Source organism: Lolium perenne, chromosome 6 (assembly GCF_019359855.2).
Source record: "Lolium perenne isolate Kyuss_39 chromosome 6, Kyuss_2.0, whole genome shotgun sequence".
Taxonomy (NCBI): domain Eukaryota; kingdom Viridiplantae; phylum Streptophyta; class Magnoliopsida; order Poales; family Poaceae; genus Lolium; species Lolium perenne.
The window spans coordinates 29,606,124-29,621,104 of record NC_067249.2 but is presented as its reverse complement, the minus strand read 5'-3'; the positions used below and the strand labels follow the sequence as shown (position 1 = coordinate 29,621,104).

General features: G+C 42.9%; 1 pseudogene; it reads right to left on the bottom strand.

Moving 5' to 3' along the window:
- Nucleotides 1-5,704: 5,704 nt before the first annotated feature.
- LOC127308453 (BTB/POZ and MATH domain-containing protein 1-like) lies at nt 5,705-14,464 on the bottom strand (annotated as a pseudogene).
- Nucleotides 14,465-14,981: the final 517 nt, after the last annotated feature.

The following is a 14,981-nucleotide window of genomic DNA, read 5'->3' as shown; positions in this document are numbered from 1 at the left end:
TCGGTAAGAGAACTTGAAAGCTATTTTTATTATATACTATTTTATTTTACTATTGCTATCATATATGGGTACTGAAGTTTTTAGTGCCTCTCTTTATAATCATTACCACTCCGTTATGAACAAGAACATTTATAAACCTCCTGAGCCGGAAAAGAGTTTCAAATTCCTGTAGGTGCTATTAAATATGTTACGAAATACACTTTTTCAGGTGATGGAAGCAAGACTGCTCTAGATTATTTATATATGATTGAAGAAAGATGGTCTTTATTTAAACTTCTAGAAGAAGTTAAGATAAAGTTATTGTATTTATCTCTATCTGGTGATCCTCATGGATGGTTTCGATCTTTGGTGAATGTTGATCGTCTTAATTGGGATTACCTTACGAAGGCTTTTTGTATTAAATATTATTCTCCTTTGAAGGCTTATAATGATCGTTCCCATATTTATTATTTTTGGCCTCGTCCTAGAGAGAGTATCACTCAATCTTGTGGGAGATTAAAAAATCTCCTCCATAAGAATCCTTCTTGTGGTTTATGCAAGAGCATTATATTGATTAATTTCTATGTGAGGGTGCCTCCCTATTAAAAGGTCTTTTTGGATAATTTCTTCTGGAGGTAGTTTTACTTATAAGAGTCAAGATGAAGCATGGGAATTATTAAATACGACATCTGAAAGTACTGAAAATTGGGATCTTGATAAAGGTAATATACTCCACCTTGAATATGATTAAGCATGTGTGGAGAATTTCTCTACTTCTCCATTGTTTGAGGCATTAATTGAAAGGTATGGTCTTGATGAGAATGTTCTAGTTTAATTTGGTAAATCCTTTGCTACTCATATTGTTGTTCCTAAGGAAAAATTTATTGAATATGTTGAATCTGTTAAGAATTCTATTGTTATTCCTAAGGCTACTAAGCATGTTAATACTATAGAACCTTATGAGGTTAAATAATATGTGGAGGCTCCTCCATATCCAATGAAAGTGCATGAGAACATTCTTATTGCTATAATGGAGAAGGGCAATAAAAGGAGTAGCACACCTTATGAATAAATTGAGGTGCAACCGGAAGTTTCTATTATTAAAGAACGTACTATAAATGGAAAAGATCCATGTGATGTTTATTTATGCAAATATTCCACTAAGGAAATTATAGGAAAGACCACCAAGGTGATTACGCCTATTATCTCTACTACTATTGGAACGTATAGTTATCATGGTCTTTATGATATTGGAGCAAGTATTAATGTTATACCATGTACTTTATATCTTGAAAATAAACATGATATTCATCCAATACAAATGGAACAAACATCTATGACTATTCAACTTGATAATAAAGAATACATATCACCTCTTGGTATTGTAACAGATGTTGAAGTACTTGTAGGTAAGATTAAATACCCTACTGATTTCATAGTACTTGGTTGCTCTCAAGATTCATTTTGTCATATCATTTTGGTAGACCTTTCTTACATACTGTTGGTGCTAAAATTAATTTGCTTAAAGAGGAAATCTTTATTAATTGTGCTGGTGAAAAGATAGAATTTAATTTCTCTAAGTTTACTGATAAATATTTAAAGAGATAGAAAAATGCTAAAGATCAAGTGGAAACTCTTGCTTATGTAGCAGTCGCTTCATCAAATGTGGTGGAACGATATATACTTAACCAAGATGATCCATTTAATGATGAAGAGAGAGAATCTTTAGAACTAATTATCACAACAACCTCCTCTCTTGCAATTACATATCCTTATTAGGAGTGTTACCTCCACCTAGAAGATCCTAGTTTTGAACTTAAGCCTTTACTTGATGATTTAAAATATGCATATCTTTATGAAAAGAAAATTACTAGATGTGTTGCGCGCCCATAGTGCACCCATTGGTTATTCTCTTGGTTTGTAAGGTATACGCCCAGATTTGTGTATGCATAAAATAGATTGGAAGAAGATGCAAAAATAGTTGTTGATTATCACCGTCGTCTCCATCCAAGACTAAAAGAAGTGGTAAGGAAAGATGTAATTAAACTTTTAGAAGCAGGTATTATCTATCTTGTAGCTGATAGCAAATGGGTATGTTCTATTCATTGTGTGCCTAAGAAAGGAGGCATAACTATTGTTAGTAATGAAAATGAATTAGTAGCTCAAAGAACTGCTGTTGGTTATAGAATGTGCAATGTTTATAAGAAATTCAATAAAGCTACTAAGAAACATCATTATCCTTTTCCATTCATTGATTAAATGTTAGAAAGATTGTCTAAGCATTCACACTTTTGCTATTTAGATGGTTATTCTGGTTTCTCTCAAATTCTTGACGATAAGGATGACCAGGAAAAGACAACTTTCAAATGTCCATTTGGTAATTTGATTGTAGGAGAATGCCATTCGGTTTATGTAATGCTCCTGGTACTTTACAAAAATGCATTTGAATGCTATATTCGTTGATTATCTCGAGAAAATTATGAAAATATTCATGGATGATTTTTCTGTGTATCCTCTTTCGATAATTGCTTGTTCAACTTAAACAAAGTTTTGAAGCGTTGTTAGGACCAAAATTTGGTATTAAACTTGGAGAAGTGCCACTTCATGGTCACAAAAGGTGTTGTTCTTGGACACTGCATTTCAGGAAGACGAATTGAAGCGGACCATGTGGAAATTCAAGCAATATATAAGCTACCATATCCAAAGAAGATAAGAGGTATGCGAAGTTTTCTTGGCAGCATCAAAGATGTACCTTTTTCTTCCTTGATATGTATTGTTTCTTTTTCTATATATGAGCCTATTTCAAGAATCATAACAATTCTACTCTTTTATTCGTCCTTTTTGCCTAGCTTCTTCTTGACTTAACTTTCTGAAACAGAAGCCAATACACCTATCTAGAGTGGAGAAGCCTTTATATCAAATGGGATATAGCAATCCCCGATGATATTTCCCATCTTTACCTAAGTCTTTTTGATGTTGTACTTGAGAATCATGTGCAAAAGAGGCAAGGAGTTTCCATATGAACCATAACCTAGACAAAGGCATAACCAAGAAATTTACCATACGCATGGAAATTAGTCCTTCTTGTTAACTTTGATATCACATATTTTATGTTTAGTTATTTCTATTTGCTGATTTGTAAAAAAATTAGTATCATGATATAGAACTTGTCATCTATCCCGTGAGATTACTCTATTTTGTTTGGAACGTGTTTACATAGCAACTAGTGCTTTTGTGCAACCTCATGCTAGTATCAGGTTGTAGCTCTCTACCACGGACCAAATGTGTGTCCAGAGTAGGGATTCGGACTGGCGCGCAGGGGTTTCAGGGATATGTTAACTCGTCACTGGTCTAGGTCTGACCGGTGGTGTTCTATAGTAGGAGCAGTGGCGGAGCTTGAAAAAAATTCTTGGGCGGGCTAGGCTAAAAGGGAACTAAAAAAATGTGTTTAAACAGATCAATTCACTACAAATTAGTTATGGATCATATCCTTATGTTCCCATTGGTTACAAAATCAGGAGATGCATCCATATATCCAATATTACTGTACAATAAAAAAAGTTACACAAAATAAAGTAGACAGTAGATGTGGCTGTTGAAATTTGCAGAATTAAAGAAGATTCCCAATTCAGTGCACGGTGAATATATGTTAAAATTGCTAGCTAAGAATTTGGGGCAGAAGAGAAGAGGACCAATTATGTCTGGTAGCAGGAAGTAGACGCTGGGTGCAGCCTCAGCTGCCGGCCTGCCCGCCGGTGCCTACGGTGCAGCCGTTCCTGCGGGAGTGCGGGATGGAGCCACTCCCTGGCCAACCCCTAGATGCCGGCCTGTCCGCCGGTGCCTACGGTGCAGCCGTTCCTGCGGGAGTGCGGGATGGAGGCACTCCCTGGCTGACCCCCAGATGCCGGCGGTGACTCGCCGCTGATGTGCCTACTTTGCTCGACCAACTCACCCCAATCCCTCCTCTACTTGATCCTAATCGCAAAACCTAGCGCCGCACCTCTCTTGGCCTCCAGTCATTGCTTTGGTCGAGCGAGTTGAGAGAGAGGAACGACCGACTGGAAGCTGAGGTCCATGAAATGCGTGCTGGCAGTTGTGGGCTGGGCCTTAGAGGCTTAGATGCATAGCAGGTGCTAATTTTATTTTGACAGAAAACATGGGCGGGCCATGGCCCAGTTTTGCCCTAAAGAAGCTCCGCCAGTTAGTAGGAGTGAGGTGTTGTGGGTTCTTGACCCAGTATGCGCGGTGGGATTGTAGACGAACATAACTACAAACTAGTACACTGATAATTAAACATGTTGTCAGCTAAGCGTGGAGGGTGGGCAGTGTTGGCGAGTACCAGATTCATGTTGGTGAATTTCTATCGAAACCGGGAGATGGACGAGAGTTGACCATGGAAAATCTGCAAAAGTGGATGAGAAAACTATGAATTTGACTCCAGATGACTAAAGGCAATAACGAAATTTCTTCGAGCTTTTTGATATGCATTTAACCACAACAAGGATTAGTAACTCTTACATGTGACACATAATACGTGAGTTGTTCAGCTTTACATACTTCCTTCGTTCTGATTTAGTCTACATTCTAGAAAAAATGAGACAAACTAGTATTGCATTTATTAGTAATACTTAGATATGTGATCAACCAATTCAAGCTACATTGAAAAATACAACAACCAATAAACAGAGCAAAATCATTTCGTTTTCAGTGTTGTTGTTGACCAACAACTAGAATGTAGAGTATTTTAGAACAAATTTTAGGGTTAAAATGCAGACTATTTCTGAAGGGAGGGAGTAGACAATAAGAAGCTACCGAAGCGATGATACAACGATGTTGCCAGATATTGTAACTTTATGATTGATGTGTGATTGGGTTGAATGGGTACTTCCGCAGGTTTGTAGCACAAAAGAAGAGTGGAGGAAGAACTTAGTTTTAGTGGGAGCATTCAATGTGATGAAGAAAAGGAGTGACTACAGCTGCAGATGAAATCACGTGAAGTCAAGGAGGTAGCAATAAAACTCATGATTAATGGTTCAAATCCAGGTACACAAATGTTCGTGCATGACGGCCTCAGATAGCGAAAGACATATTCGCCAAGGTATCTGTCAAATATGTGTATGAGTTGTGCTACAGTTTTGGATTTGTAATTGGTGGTAGGTTACGTGCTAGAATGAAACTCTGTTACCCAAGCCTAATATATAAAGGCACTGCATGGTAACCAAAATTGATTAGAGGAGATTTAGTTTAGACGCATAATTTGTTCAAGAACGGTCCGGCGTCCGTGTCAAGGACTGCAGGATCAGTGTGGTGTTTGATATCTGGTGTGTGTGTTGAATTCGTCGGGATTGTCATCAGTGGTACTATGTTGATTAGTACATGGGGATTAGTGTCTGTTAAGCATGACCCGTGGATGCAGGCGTTGATCGTTGAACAACGTTAGCAAATCTCGGTATCGTTTGCTGTGATTGCTTGTTCTCGGTAGATCAATAATGCGTTTAGGGTAGGGTTTAGGGCTCCGATGATAATAGTATTATATAAATTGCATTAAGTATTGTTACTTTGCCATTTAAAATCATGAATTAATAAACAATTCAGCAGAGATAAAAAAGATTAGAAACAACACACTGGAACAAACATTACTGAGTAACCTGTGCATAGTAAATATACTTTTCTCTTTCTGTTTAATACTAGGAGATTGCACTTTTGACATTATAAAGTCGGACCACTACAGCTTGTCAATTACCTTGTCCAAAATATCATATGCAACACCTTGGTGGTCTTGCTTGAGTCGCCTGAACTTATTAGTTTTTATAGTAGATCGTATCCTCTTAGTGCCTCTTGCTATATAGTTGAGACAATAGTTCTTGAGCTGTTGGCAGTGGAATTCCTCCGCGAGATTCAGAGTGAAGCCCAATGACTTAGCCTCAAGTGCCTTGCTTAATTTGTTCTGACATATCAACTTCAACCTCTCCATTGCGTACCGATCAGCCGCGACTAGCAAATGCTGTGTCATGTCTATAGCATCCTCCGTGGTCTCCTTCATGAACTCGGGGAGGCAATCATTGTACATGTAATAAAGTAAGACCTCGAAAACTCTGGCATCTACATCGTTAAGGCGGATACTGTTTTGTCTACTCTCCATCATAGGTCCACACAGCAGCGCACGGAAGACTGGCGACCGTGCAGCGAGCACACACCCGTGCACCTTAAAACTTTGAACCACCCAATACGGACCGTCAAGTCCGCCTCAAGGCCGTGCTCCAGAAGATTGCCTAGATCTTTGCTGAGGACAGAGGGTGGAATGATGATTCTATTTTCGTTATCCTCAGCGTCCTGGACGAGCTTAGAGGCAATAACGGTGATCGCGCACTTGATCAGTAGACAGTCATCCTGGAGATACCCCGAGGCAACCAAGTCAGCTTTACTAACAAATTTTCTTCCACCCCAAGAAACTCCATGCTTGCCGACCTCAAACTTTCTGGTGTAGCCGAATTTGTGCTTCTCTCCTTTGGCCGACGGTGCGGGGTCCTGTAGGCAGGAGTAGTACGCAGTGACCTCAGAATCACCGGCGGTGTTTATCAACTCGAGAAAAATCGAAGTGAACTGATCATCGACAATCCTTGAGGTGCCGTTTGGGTAGTAGCAGATAGTGTTGAATATATAAGCAAATATCCATATGAAATAATCTGTACAAGTAATTGATAAATCATGACTATGAAAATAATAAATAAACTAATCGTGCAGATTAGTAAGGTAGATGAACAGATCACATCTAAACAAAACAAATCGATCGCATCTACCATATAAACTAGAAAAAGAAACTCTAACAAAGACTGAAAGAGAAACGACAAGAACACATACTTCGCAGCAGCTTCGTTGTCGCCCATGTTGAGGTTGTCGAAGAAGTCGCTGAGGTCCAGGAAGAAGTTGTCGTTCTGGAGGAACTCGTCGTCCGATGACGACGTCGTGATGCTAGTAGTCGCGCCGGAGCGCTCCCCAAAAACCTGATTGCCCCTCACCCGTACAGGTTCACGAGAGGCAGGGTTCCGGAGGCCTACTGTCCCGGCAGTCGGTGCACGCCGACGGACGGGATGAGGAAAACAAAGGCGGCGGCGCAATGAACTGGAAACAAGTAGTCGCATATGCGTCTAGTGTCACGCGGCTAGGGTTGCGCAGAGTCTTATGTACTGCGGTTCGGGAAGGTCGTGGGGCGCATCCCACGTCCGAGTCGGCATAGCCACGATCCAGAAAAACCGGAAGGCAAAACGGCTGAGTAACGCGTCCGTTAATGACTCAAAATTGATTACACAATTAATTTCCCAAACAGCAAAAAGATAAGCTCGGCTCGGTGAGATTCCCGCAACCCGCGCCGCGCCGCGCCGCGTCGCGTCGCGTCGCGACGAGGCGTGGCGGGCGGCGGAGGAGGAGGAGTGCGCGAGGGCTCTCTCTCTTCTCACTCACTTACTAGGACTAGAACAGCCCACCTTATATACCACTCCAACTCCCTCCCAACTAGCAATGTGGGACTAAACTTCAGCTCCCACTAGTGCTGCCACTGATTATTAGAATGGGCCATGTGAGTTTCAGAATTTGATAATGGGCCATGGGCCAAAGGCTAAATGCCCAAACTTCCAGCAATCCCCCACAAACTCATATTGGCACTCATCAATAAGTTTCCAGAACATTGTTTTATATACCAGTATGTCGTGGAGACTGTTAAGTTGAACTTCCACTTAAAGCTTCATATTACACTAGATTGCAACTTGGATAGTGGACTATGCCTTGAACTACAAGTTTTCTGCGCACTAGCTTCATACAAAGCCTAGACCGATACTAGGCTGCCGTGAGGCTTCCTCGCGGTTTGGAGCTTATACGTCATACTCCGGCCTTTCATGAGTTTACTAGAGAGCACCCAACTCTCATAGATTGCGACATTTAACAATCAAACTCATATAGGTGTGTTCTTCAAAAGATGTTCTGCAGGACAACATCTTTGCTAAAATAAGCCACTTAGAACACATTAAGATAATTATCAACCTGCCATGCAGATTAGGAGAGTATTGCATCTTACGGAGTGGTAAAATTGCTATAGGGATATATACTCTCCTTCCAGCTGACCAACAGCTTGTCTCCCAGCTCTAATTCATGGGATCTCCGATCACATAGAGTGGGTTACCACCGTGGGCAGCTTATAGTGTGGGTCTCATACCCATCTCCCTCAATGCATTTTCTATCACGTTTCGTGGTAGTCCCTTTGTGAAGGGGTCTGCCAGGTTTCTAGACGTATGGATATAATCCAACGCTATAACTCCGGAGTTTCTCATTTTCCTGACAGTTTTCAGTCTCCTCTTCACATGCCTTGATGACTTCATATTATCCTTAGAACTGTTTACTTTGACGATCACAGTTTGATTATCACAGTTCATAGGAATAGCGGGTATTGGTTTCTCAACCACAGGTAAGTCCATCAAAAGCTCACGAAGCCACTCTGCTTCAACAGTGGCTGTGTCTAATGCTGTAAGTTCTGCTTCCATAGTTGACCTCGTAATGATGGTCTGCTTGCAAGACTTCCAGGAAACAGCGCCACCTCCAAGTGTAAACAAATAACCACTTGTGGCCTTAGTCTCATCAGCATCAGATATCCAATTTGCATCACTATAACCTTCAAGTATCCTTGGATACCCAGTATAGTGAATGCCATAACTCGCAGTGCCTTTCAAATAGCGCAAAACTCTCTCAAGAGCATGCCAATGAACATCTCCAGGTCTAGACACAAAACGGCTGAGTTTACTTACAGCAAAGGAGATGTCAGGCCTCGTGGCGCTGGCTAAATACATAAGCGAGCCAATGATTTGCGAATATCGCAATTGATCTCTAGCAATCCTTTTATTCTTACGAATTATCACACTAGGATCATAAGGCGTTGGAGAAGATTTGCAGTCGCTATACCCAAAGCGACTCAGGATCTTTTCCACATAGTGGGACTGAAGCAATGTAATCCCACCATCGTCATTCTTCGGCAGCTTGATGTTTAAGATCACATCAGCTACTCCCAAGTCCTTCATCTCAAAACAACGAGATAGGAACTCCTTGACCTCATTAATCACAGTAAGGCTGGTTCCAAATATCAATATGTCATCGACATAGAGACAAAGAATGACTCCCTCACCCCCACCATGGCGATAGTATACACATTTGTCAGCTTCGTTTACAACAAAGCCTTCAGCGGTTAAAGTTCTTTCAAACTTTTCATGCCACTGCTTAGGCGCTTGCTTAAGCCCATACAAAGACTTCGGTAATTTACACACCTTTTCTTCTTGACCATCTACTACAAATCCATCAGGCTGCTCCATATAAATTTCCTCTTCATGCTCTCCATTTAGGAAAGCAGTCTTAACATCCATTTGATGAACGAGAAGACCATGTGAGGCAGCCAAGGATAGTAGTACTTGGATCGTGGTCAATCTTGCAACGGGTGAGTATGTATCAAAGAAATCTTCACCTTCTTTCTGGGTATAACCCTTGGCCACAAGACGTGCCTTGTACTTTTCAACAGTACCATCAGGCCTAAACTTTTTCTTGAACACCCATTTACATCCTACAGGTTTGCACCCATAAGGACGATCAGTAATTTCCCAAGTTCCATTAGCTAAGATGGAATCCATCTTACTACGAACAGCTTCCTTCCAGTAGTCAGCATCCAGAGATGCATAGGCTTCTGAAATATAAGTGGGAGTGTCATCCACGAGGTACACAATGAAATCATGTCCAAAGGACTTTGCAGTCCTCTGTCTCTTGCTCCTTTTGGGAGCTTCATTATCATCCTCCACAGGATTATCAGAGTGTTCTATAGCCATGGTAGGTTCAGGAAATAATTCCTGAGTAGCTGAACTGGGCATCTCCTGAATTGATGAGCTAGACGTTTCTTTCATAGGAAAGATGTCCTCAAAGAAAGTCGCATCATTTGACTCCATAATTGTACCAACATACATGTCGAATACCTCAGATTTTACTATCAAAAATCTATAGCCAATGCTATGAAATGCATATCCCAGAAGAACACAATCCACGGTTTTTGGTCCAAGCTTGCGCTTCTTGGGTATCGGTACATTTACTTTTGCCATACAGCCCCAAGTTCGTAGGTAAGAGAGTTTCAACCTTTTCCTTTCCCATTACTCAAAAGGGGTAATGGTTTTGTTCTTTGTGGGGACACGGTTTAGGACATGACATGCAGTCAATATCGTCTCCCCCACCATGCCTTGGATAGACCCGATGTATCTAACATGGCGTTAACCAAATCAGTTAGAGTACGGTTCTTTCTTTCGGCCACCCCATTTAACTGAGGTGAGTAGGGAGGCATCCTCTCATGGATAATACCATGTTCCGCACAAAAAGAATCAAAATTATTGGAAAAATACTCTCCACCACGATCAGACCTTAGCCGCTTGATCTTTCGATCAAGTTGGTTTTCTGCTTCAGCTTTAAAGATTTTGAAGTAATTAAGAGCTTCATCTTTAGATTTCAGGAGGTACACATAACAATATCGAGTAGAGTCATCAATTAAAGTCATGAAGTATCTTTTCCCTCGTTTTGTCAATTCACCATTCATTTCACAAAGATCCGAATGTATAAGCTCCAGTGGTGCCAAGTCTCTTGCCTCCGCAGTCTTGTGAGACTTACGTGGTTGCTTAGCTTGCACACATACTTGGCACTTGGATTTCTTGACAATAGCAAATTTTGGAATTATATTCATATTCGCTAGCCGCGTCATGCACCCAAAATTAATATGACAAACTCGTGAATGCCACATATCGGACTCACTATCATTGCAAACATGATTAATAATTTGAGTACATAAGTCTGACAGAGATAAGCGGAACAAGCCTCCGCACACATAACCCTTTCCAACAAATTGTCCACACTTGGAAATTACAACTTTATTGGACTCAAAAACTAACTTAAAACCATCTCGACATAAAAGCGATCCGCTAACGAGATTCTTATTAATTGATGGAACGTGCTGCACATTCTTCAGCTGGATGGTCTTTTCTGAAGTAAACTTCAGATCAACCGTACCAACACCACGAACAGAAGCACGTGAGCCGTTTCCCATCAGCACGGAGCAAGTCCTCGCGACCTGATAAGAAGAAAACATAGAGACATCAGAACATACATGTGTATTGGCTCCGGTGTCTATCCACCAATCAGGAGAATTACATACTGAAAGGACAGTAGGAGAAATACCGTACCCAATGTCCTTCATCTCAGTATCAACGCCAATAACAACATTTGCGGACTTGCCGCTGTTCCCACGCCGATCATGGCGTTCTGGGCAATCAGGAGCCCAATATCCAGGAGTGCCACAAACATGGCAATTCCCTTTCTTCTTATAAGGGGTCTTCCTATTGAAGTTGGTTGAGTTAGAGGCTTTGTTCTTCTCGTCAAACTTGCCTTTTCCATTGTTCTTATTCTTTGACTTGTGAGATTGGAAGTTTTTCTTCTGTACCACATTGGCACTAGAACCTCCCTCAAAACTTCGAGCTCGTGTGTCCTTTGCTCTCGCCTTCTCTTCCACATGAAGCGAGCCAATGAGATCCGAAACGGAAAACTCTTGTCTCTTATGTTTTAAAGAAGTAGCAAAGTTCCTCCACGAAGGAGGAAGCTTGGCAATAATGCCACCGGCCACAAATTTGTCCGGTAAGGTACACTTAAACTGCTCGAGTTCTTTGGCAAGTGACTGAATCTCATGAGCCTGCTCAACCACGGAGCGCTCATCAGTCATCCTGTAGTCATAGTATTGCTCCATGACATACAGTTCAGTGCCAGCGTCCGAGACCCCAAATTTGGCCTCGAGCGCATCCCACGCATCTTTACCATGGTCGAAAGCCATGTACGGGTCAACAATGTTGTCCCCAAGAATGCTGAACAAGGCCGCCTTAAACATGGCATCGACCTTCTCAAACTTTTCCTGCTCTTCTGCAGAGAGAGGCCCCTCAGGTCTAGCATCCGTGGCGCTAAAACAGCCTAGGTTTGTAAACCATAGAACTGCTTGAATTGATTTGCCTATAATCAGGTTTTTGGATTGTTGAATATATAAGCAAATATCCATATGAAATAATCCGTACAAGTAATTGATAAATCATGACTATGAAAATAATAAATAAACTAATCGTGCAGACTAGTAAGGTAGATGAACAGATCACATCTAAACAAAACAAATCGATCGCATCTACCATATAAACTAGAAAAAGAATCTCTAACAAAGACTGAAAGAGAAACGACAAGAACACATACTTGGCAGCAGCTTCGTTGTCGCCCATGTTGAGGTTGTCGAAGAAGTCGCTGAGTTCCGGGAAGAAGTTATCGTTGTGGAGGAACTCGTCGTCTGATGACGACGTCGTGATGCCAGTAGTCGCGCCGGAGCGCTCCCCAAAAACCTGATTGCCCCTCACCCGTACAGGTTCACGAGAGGCAGGGTTCCGGAGGCCTACTGTCCCGGCAGTCGGTGCACGCCGACGGACGGGATGAGGAAAACAAAGGCGGCGGCGCAATGAACTGGAAACAAGTAGTCGCGTATGCGTCTAGTGTCACGCGGCTAGGGTTGCGCAGAGTCTTATGTAGTGCGGTTCGGGAAGGTCGTGGGGCGCATCCCACGTCCGAGTCGGCACATCCATGATTAATTTCAGAATTAATTTCCCAAACAGCAAAAGATAAGCTCGGCTTGGCGAGATTCCCGCAACTGGCGTGGCGCGGCGTGGCGAGGCGGGCGGAGGAAGAGGAGTGCGCAAGGGCTCTCTCTTCTCACCCACTTACTAGGACTAGAACAGCTCACCTTATATACCACTCCAACTCCCTCCCAACTAGCAATGTGGGACTAAACTTCAGCTCCCACTAGTGCTGCCACTGATTATTAGAATGAACCATGTGAGTTTCAGAATTTGATAATGGACCATAGGCCAAAGGCCAAATGCCCAAAATTCCAGCAGATAGCCCAGTCATGGCCGCCGATGCGGAAGGCCGCGGACGTGAGACAGGTATTGCTGCCTTTGACGAGGGAGTGGTTGACGACCTTGAATAGGTGCTCGCCGGCGTGGAGAACCACAGTCGAGGCGGTCTTCGTTGCCATGGCCGCCTGCAATATCGCATGTTAAGATGTTTGAGGAAAAGAAATCAATGGACGATGGGGTAGATAGACTTTAGGTACTTCTATATTATGGGGCCATTGGGGATTAGGCCGGTGTTAATATATAGCTGACACGGTCTCTTAGCTGATCACGTATTTCGTGTCACGACCAAAGTCATCAGTTCGTATCACGACCAAACTTCAACGGAAATCCATGTCCACAGGACCTGCACATTATTTTTTCAAGCCCGGTTTTATTTTTGAACAGTACAGGTTAAGTGTAGTAAAAAACAGTTGACCCACGAAATACAAGAAAGAGGCTGAGCTCGCCGGACGGACCAACTCGCCGGAAACCACGCTGGAGAGCGCGTAGCAAAAAATTGTGCCCTTGTAGCAAAAATAGATATCGTTGGAGACATCGACGGGGAACTCGTCGGAGAACTCACCTTCCCAGTGGCAAACATATTTTGCAATTGTAGCAAAACCGTAAAAATATTGTAGCAAAAAATTATTCCTATGTTGCAAATCCTCGAAGATATCAACGGAGACCTCGCCGACAACCATATTATGTAATTGTAGCAAAATCGTAAAAACAGTTGTAGCAAACAAACAAAATCCTATGTTGCAAATCCACAAGATGGATACCACGAGACATCAACAGAACAGAGACCTCACTGGAAATATCTCGTAGCAAAAAATATATACTAAAGTAGGAAAATCACAGAAATTGTAGTAGCAAAAAAATTCTACCTATGATGTAAATCCCCAAGCACGAACCCCTGGCTGTTAGCACCCTAGACAACCAGGCTCGCAGCAAAATCACAGAAACTGCAACCTAATCTCGGGCTCGCAGCAAAAGACGAAACCACCGTCCATCACTAGAAGAAGGATTAGGAAGGATGTTGACCAGTAGATGGCCGCCCCTCTCCGAGCAGCATGGTGGCTGCATCTCTCCTTGTCGCGGCGGGGTGCCTCGGCGAGACGGGAGACAGTGGCTCCGCGGAGGGGCGCCTCGGCGAGACGGGAGGCAGAGGCTGCACGCCGGGGTGCCTCGGTGAGATGGGAGGTGGCCATGCCACCGATTGAAGGAGGAAGGCCGACGGTGTCCGACGCTGGCTGAGGAGGAACTCAGGGACGAGCCAGTGGAGGAGCTAGCTGGGGCAGGCGTCTACGGAGGAGTCCGGCGGTGGCGCGGAGGAAGGTTGAAGGCGGCGGGCTCACAAGAGAGAGGGAAATGAGTGGATGAGGAAGGTCTGTGGCGCGATAAGGCCAGCGTGGTGGGCCCGTTCATCGCTCTCGTGGGACGCATGTCGCATGGAGAGACCGGAGGTTGCAAGTCGCGCGTGCCTCCGAGGATTATGATCATTTTCCTTTATTTTTCTCTTGCACAGTTGCACGCCTGTACTCTACCTTTTTGTATGTACTAGTAATCGTGCACATGCAACCGCGTGATGTCGACGCCATTGGTGGTGGGGAGAGAGGGAACGAGCTGGATGGAGGTGCTTCCGAGGTGGCCGGAGAGAGGGAGGGAGGCAGCAGCGGTGTCGTCGGCTCTGATACCAAGCTGAATTCTTGCACTCAATCACGCATTCATTATCTCAGTTCTGTTACATATTTATACAGGGCCGCAGTATCGTGCGGAGAGTGCTGATCGTGGGCATGATCATGCCGATCCCCTCGCTCCAGATCTAAACCTCCTGAAGACTAGCTCTAACTGTTACAACAACGGTTACATACGTACATACACAGGTCTATACAGTATCTATACTTCAACACGTACATGTAATCTTTAGAAAATGAATATTGCTATAAGTCTTCTTCATTTGCCAATTCTTTTGAAATCTCACCCTTCTATAACTGTTGCATTAATTGGTTGTTT